This window comes from Cucurbita moschata, unplaced genomic scaffold (genome assembly GCF_002738365.1).
Source record: "Cucurbita moschata cultivar Rifu unplaced genomic scaffold, Cmos_1.0 Cmo_Scf00118, whole genome shotgun sequence".
In the NCBI taxonomy this organism is placed as follows: Eukaryota; Viridiplantae; Streptophyta; class Magnoliopsida; order Cucurbitales; family Cucurbitaceae; genus Cucurbita; species Cucurbita moschata.
Genome location: NW_019268634.1, coordinates 58,520 through 65,858, shown reverse-complemented (window position 1 = coordinate 65,858; position 7,339 = coordinate 58,520). Strand labels below are relative to the sequence as shown.

Sequence of the window (7,339 nt, the reverse complement as noted above, 5' to 3'; positions counted from 1 at the left end):
ACATTAATTATCTTTCTATATTAATTTTCTTTTTACACTACTTCTATTCTTTTTTATTAGTAATTATCTTTTTTAGAACATAACTTTTATTCTTTTTACACTACTTCTATTCTTTTTTCTTCTCTTCTCTACATTAATTATCTTTCTATATTAATTTTCTTTTTACACTACTTCTATTCTTTTTTATTAGTAATTATCTTTTTTAGAACATAACTTTTATTCTTTTTACACTACTTCTATTCTTTTTTCTTCTCTCTACAGTAATTATCTTTTTACAGTACTTCTATTCTTTTTTCTTCTCTCTACAGTAATTATCGTAAACCCTATGTAAATAATTTAACAACGGTCTAGATTTAAAAGATATAATGATAATTGCTCATGGATTTCATTAACAAAGAAAATAAATGAAATAATGATGATACATTCCATAAACAAAATATATGGTCCATTATAAGGGCATTTGGTGTAGTGGTATGATTCTTGCATTAGGTGCAAGAGGTCTTGAGTTCAATTCTCGGAACGCCCCTCTAAAAGAAAACCAAGCATAATTTTGTAAGAAAAAAAAAATAGTTATCAATGGGCCTAACCCATCAAGCAGACTTTTGATATGATATATCGAGATAATTATTATGAAAAAGTTATTCCACTAGTGTGACTTTGTGACTTAGATATCCTTTCTTTGTAGTATCAGTCATGCTATTTGAATAGCTTGAAGTCATCATAGCCTCTCCACCGGTTCCGAAGACTCCTTCGGCATCAATGTGCTCCAATGAAAGAGATCAACCCTTTCCTGAACCAGAACCGGGCACAAAACGCCAAGGAGAAAGTATGAGTGCTTGGTAAGAGAGAATGCCGAATGAGAAAGACATTCGATTACGGCAACATTCGCAACTTACCAAAGTGCACTAAACCTAGTAGAGATCCGCTTTGTACCTTATTGTTGACCGAATGGGATGCACGCCAGGCCTAAATTGTCTCTCAGTCACCCAGAGAGGAAAGAAAGATCAGATCCGAAGTTTACGAATTGAAGAGAAAGTGGATATGAGTTCTACACGCTTTCATTTTCAAAAGCTTCGCTTGCCTACAGTACTTTATTCAGGATCTGAATTCCTTGATCATTTCCTTGGCGGATAACACAAATGAAATCCTTTCCCTGACCGCCCATCTTATGAGTCCATTCTTGTCTTGTTGGTTTGTTGTACTATTTTATACCTCTCTCGATTGATAGAAAGACGTTCGAGAGCTGGGAGGGCCTATTGTGAGGGAACTTTCCTTTTCACGGTAGGCAAAGATAAAGCGGGAGCTGCATATGTCCACGATGAACAAGGCAGAGCGACTTCTTCTTTAGAAGAGGTTGGTTTTATCAAAACTGTTAGATCCGCTTTCATTAAAGAAAAAATAGGAGCTCTTAGTCTGGCCGATGTCGATTCGTATGGCAATGCGGACTCGACTCAGGATGAGGATTCCGCTTTTCATACTGCTGCTATGAGTCAAAAGAGCTGGTAAGCTATCTCGCTAAACGAAAGGAAAGAGCACGTACGGGTTGACCTTGTTACAAGGGCCGGGGCTAGCCAAAGAAGGTCAGTCGAACTAAGTTAGGACCCTTGATCCGGTTTAGCTAGGTTCTTCCATGCGAGAATGTATGGGTATCGGTATCCTCTTTAGGACCGGTTGCTTCCTCTTTTTGTTTATACATTTGGAGAAACCTGCTAAGCCCGCCTTTCTTACCAGGTGTGATTCAATCTTTCAGCTCAAACTTTTCTATCGTCCGACGAAAAAAGTAGGAGTACGACTACCTTTTCCTTTTCTTGCCCGAGCCAGGAGATCATTCAGTTTCTACCAAAAGGTTCACTATCTATTTATTAGTTGTTGTAATCGAATGTATTTCTCATTTCATGTTAACTCCTCCAAGAGCTTCCTGGTCCGTAGTAGACGAAACCTTGAACTTCTATCGGACTTATAGCATTGCCTGGTGAGCTCGCCGTTGAGGGTTGGCCTTACAGGAGATCGAGCACCCTTTCTTTCCCTACCTGATATGCTTTCCCGCTTATCGTGCAACTAGCCAACTAGCCAAAGAGAGAGGGAGAGGGATCATGTCAATCAATTTGTATGTGCATTTTGTCCATCTTGTACTTGCCTGCTTAGCTTTCTTAGCCACCTTCTCCAGTTTTCCCCGAACAAAGAGGTCCTGCTTATCCATACCCAACAGTCATACTTTTAGCCGAAAGACTGATTTTTTTCATAAAGTCGGATTATAGATCAAGAAAGAGTGAAGTTGCTTACAGGGACGGTTATGCGATACGTCTTTTCATACTCCCCTTTTCTTTAACCTTGCTATCAACCTAGCCATTCTCGCTTGTTGCTTTAAGGGGTCTCCCCACTGTAGATTACTCGGATTGGTTCTCGCGTCCCTGTGCCAAAAAGGATGGGCGAGTTTGGTTTGAGTCTTCATCGATTGGGTGGATCCATATGCTCCGGGGGGGTGAGACGAAGTGTAGTGCAGTCTGTTCAGCGCATCTGTTTTAGGTATGTTGTCTGCTAAAGGTTTTAGGAAAGAGGGTACAAATTTTCTACATAGGTCATCTGTGGTCACAATTCTTTTAAGGAAGATGCTCCCAAATAATGGTGAACAATAGCCTTTAAAGAAGTTTCAGAGAGCAAGAAGAGGCAGAATAGAGAATAGGAGTGAGTCGTGCAAGGAAGAAGGAACTAGTAAGTTTAATTTGGGTTCGTTTGAACTAAAAAACGAACTAAAATTTTTCAAACGAACCCAAATTTAAGACTCACTAGCCCAAAGTCCATATGTAGTAAAAAAAAAAACCTTTCGTGGCCCAACCCTTATTCGCAATCCGCATCCAACCATTTCTTTTTCAAACTACACGTATGCTCCAGGCCAAACTCACGTAACTAGTCAGAAGATGCGGCCCACAACTGAACGGATTTCAAGTGTCACAATCGCACTCTTGCAGTAGTGCGACAATGATTATGTGACATTTGTTATAATCCAAAGAACAAGTCAACCATGCAAAATTTAGACTGAACGAACAATAGCAGTGTATGCTCGAATTAATCCAAAGAACAAGTCAACCATGCAAAATTTAGACTGAACGAACAATAGCAGTGTATGCTCGAATCACGTTTAGAAGAAATATTTTAGAAAACGTTTTAGACTGAACGAACAATAGCAGTGTATGCTCGAATCACGTTTAGAAGAAATATTTTAGAAAACGTGAGTGAGGAAATACATTAAAAATAATTTCAAATAAAGCAATGTTATAAGCTAAAAGTGAAGAAACAACAACTGGTCACGTTCTCCTATAGTACATTTTGGGACATTTTAGTCCTGATGGGTGTAGATATTATTTTGAGGACTAATCATACACCCCGTATTGGCACAACAATAATAGTAAAGGCCTATCTAAGATGAAAGCAAGTAAAATGGGTTTGGAATGAGCATGCTACCATGAACCACAAATCGTTTACAAGAATAGCTGGGACATGTAAAATGGGTTTGGAATGAGCATGCTACCATGAACCACAAATCGTTTACAAGAATAGCTGGGACATGTAACATGTATTTGGAATGAGCATGCTACCATGAACCACAAATCGTTTACAAGAATAGCTGGGACATGTAACATGTAGCCACAGGCAACACGCCTTGGCCATATCTCTATCAACCAGCTCTTCATAAACTCAACGTTGTAGGATGAGGCTGACTTTAGGTCTCGCGACGCGCTTCTAACTGATCTCAGTATTGTGGAGTCTTTTCCAACCTACTAGGAGCTGTTGAAAATCACTTCTCGATTTGTTAACTCTTTAAGTCTTCTCTGTTGGTTCTTTCCTACTTTCTTCGCTTGAAACACTTAATTCTTTGAATGACGTCATACCACCTGCTTTTACTTGATGTTTTCTTGGTCGGAATAATAACGTTTCAAGTTACTGACGTGGAAACAGGGTTAGTCTGTATCCATAGGAGCAATTGGATCCTATATGATGTCTTCCTAATCTTGTGGACAACTTTGACTAGTCCATAGAATTTTCGAACCAGTCTTTGGTTCTTGTTGCTTTGAACTCAAAGTTGATCTGACCTTAACTTATCATAACTCTCTATTTGCTTTGAAATTATCGTGGTCGACCCTTCTCTTCATCCGTCTGGATGGTATTTCTGCGTGAACATGTGTTGCTTTAGTGGTTTGTTTTTGTCTCCCTTCTTCAGTAGAAGTGTTGGCTTGGTGTCTTTGCCAAGCATTTGAGTGATCACTGACAAGAGCCTTTGCAGGTCAAATAAACCCCACTGTGAACATGCCATTTTGCTATTTGTAGAATTCAACTAGCTCAAGTTGAGATGTATGACATCTATTTATGGTAGGTGACATAAAACTAATCTTGTGATTTATCTCTCTTGGTAGGGTTAAACCCAATATCTGACCTTCTTGTTTTGGGTCGTGGTGTTCATGTAGTGGCAATAAAGTTTTTGTTGAGGTTGGCACACTTGAGCTCCCCCTTTTCAAATACAACAATGGCAGCAAGTGTAGATTCATCATGGCTAAGATTCTTTCTCAACTGTACTATCGTCATCATTTTCACCCCTTTTGGTTGATGGATGTTTGTCTGAATGATCGTTGGGTTAGACTCCGTTACTACTAGGCATTTTTCTAGGGACATGTAAATGACTTTGTGTTCTAGCAGGATGTCAATCCCTGACTATTTGGGCTCTAAAATGTTGGATATGAAGGCTGGCAATTTATAGTAAAAATCTGATAGAGAAATATATATTAAATAATTATATATAGTAGGCGGTTACATGTAGTGAAGCTATATATAATAAACTGAAATCATATGTATACCCACTAGTCAGTGCTTCCTAAATGTATATTTCTCATTCTCCATATCCTCTCTTTACATACCTGAAGTCATTAATACAAAACTATTAGTCAATATTTCTTCTTACATTTTCTCTATCATGTTCTTTGTGTTCATTTAGATCAAGTGTGTGCGCTGTTGTGTGATTCTAATAACTAGTATCAGAGCGAGGAGAGATTCACCACGATCTGTGAAGATCGAAAGTTCAAAGACTAGAATTGAAAAGTTTGATGAATTCGATATCAGTTTCTAGAAGATGCAAATTGAAGATTATCTATACGAGAAAGATATTCAGGAACCTATTTTGGGGGTGAAGCTAGATACCATGACCACGGAGGAGTGGAAGCTCAAGGATTGTCACGCCGTAGATGTCTCGCACTGTGCAACGACAACTCTCTGTTTTCCTAAGGCTAGTCAGATATCTCATGCCACTCTTTTCCTCCTCACCATATCTAGACACTATAACGTTGATCCACTATTGTCTTATATAGTTAATGTTCACTCTTTAACATCCAAGGACATTTTATAACTACTACATGTGGAAAGTACGGTTTAGGGTTTTTTGATGTAAGAATTGTAGGGATGTAGTTCAAATGGTAGAGCGTTCATTTCCCATGTGGAAAGTACGGGGATCAATACCTTGCATCTCCGATTGAATCGATTACTAAGTATATTTTTTTTTTCAATTTCTTCTTATTTAGGACATAATGAGCCGGGATAGTTTTTCATTTTCACTATTACCGATGACGAGATGTTTAGGACTTTGTGACATAAGAATTTTTGGGATATAGCTTAGATGGTAGAGCACTCGCTTTGCATGCGAGAGGTATGGGGATCGATACACAATTGTGGGGATGTAGCTTATGATGGGAATTTGAGGGTTTTATGATGCAACAATTGTGGGGATGTAGCTTATGATTGGAAATTTAGGGTTTTATGATGCAAGAATTGTGGTCATGTAGCTTATGATGGGAAATTTAGGGTTTTATGATGCAACAATTGTGGGGATCTAGCTTAGATGGTAGAGCTCATTTAGCACGCGAGAGAGGTAAGGGGATATTCCCCATACCTCCAAAAGAAACTATTCGTTATTACTATTTTATTTCTATTCAATTTTTCCTTATTTATGACATAATGAATAGCGTTATTTTTTTATTTTCACTATTGTTGATGACGAGATGTTTAGGATTTTGTGATGTAAGAATCTTGAGGATATAGCTTAGATGGTTGAGCGTTTGAATCCCATGTGAGAAGTATTGGGATCGATACCATGCATCAATAAAGGAAACCATTACTAAGTATATTAGTTCTTTTAAATGTTTCCTTATTTACGACATAATGAGCGGGGATAGTTTTTCATTTTCGAATGTAGCATGGGAGTGGGAATGTAGCATGGGAGAGATACGGGGATCGATACCTCGCATCTCCAAAAGAAACTATTCGTTATTACTATTTTATTTCAGTTAATATTTCCTTATTTATGACATAATGAGTAGTGATATTTTTTCATTTTCACTATTATTCATGACGAGACGCTTAGGGTTTCGTGCCGTAAAAATTGTAGAGATATAGCTTAGATGGTAGAGCGCTTGCTTTGCATGCGAGTTGTACGGGGATTGATAACCCGCCTCTCCAAAAGAAAGTATTTAATTTGTTATTATTTTTGTTCATTTTCACAATTATCGATGCCCCGCATCACCAAACCAAACTATTTGTTATTAATATTTTGATATTTTTTTATTTTCACTATTATTAATGATGGGACATTTAGGGTTTTATGATGTAAAAATCATGGGGATGTAGCTCAGATGGTAGAGCGCTCGCTTTGCATGCGAGAGGTACGGGGATCGATACCCCGCATCTCCAAAAATAAGACTATCTATTATTTAATATATTATTTCTTTTCAATTTTTCCCTATTCATGACATGTTGGGTAGCAATATTTCTTCATTTTCACTATTATTGATGACGGGAAATTTAGGGTTTTGTGATGCAAAACTTGTGGGGATGTAGCTCAGATGGTAGAGCGCTCGCTTAGCATGTGAGAGGTACGGGGATTGATACCCTGCATCTCCAAAAGGGAGAAGTTATTTTTTTAAGTATGAATTAATTTAACATGTTATGTATAAGGTGGGTACGAGAGAAAAAGAAAAGATACTTATAAAAGGATTATGGAGAAATTATTTTTTTAAGAGAAAAAGAAAAGATACTTATAAAAGGATTATGGAGAAATTATTTTTTTAAGTATGAATTAATTTAACATGTTATGTATAAGGTGGGTACGAGAGAAAAAGAAAAGATACTTATAAAAGGATTATGGAGAAATTATTTTTTTAAGTATGAATTAATTTAACATGTTATGTATAAGGTGGGTACGAGAGAAAAAGAAAAGATACTTATAAAGGGATTATTATATCATTATGGCTAAATAATGTCCCACAAGCACATAGAGAGAGGACTTATTGTAAAGGAA

The 7,339-nt window shown here is 37.3% G+C and overlaps 1 non-coding gene across 1 annotated transcript; it reads left to right on the top strand.

The window, feature by feature from the left end:
• Positions 1-6,659: 6,659 nt before the first annotated feature.
• Positions 6,660-6,732, top strand: TRNAA-UGC. Its single transcript has one exon. It is a non-coding gene; the product is annotated as a tRNA-Ala (tRNA).
• The last annotated feature ends 607 nt before the right edge of the window (positions 6,733-7,339 follow it).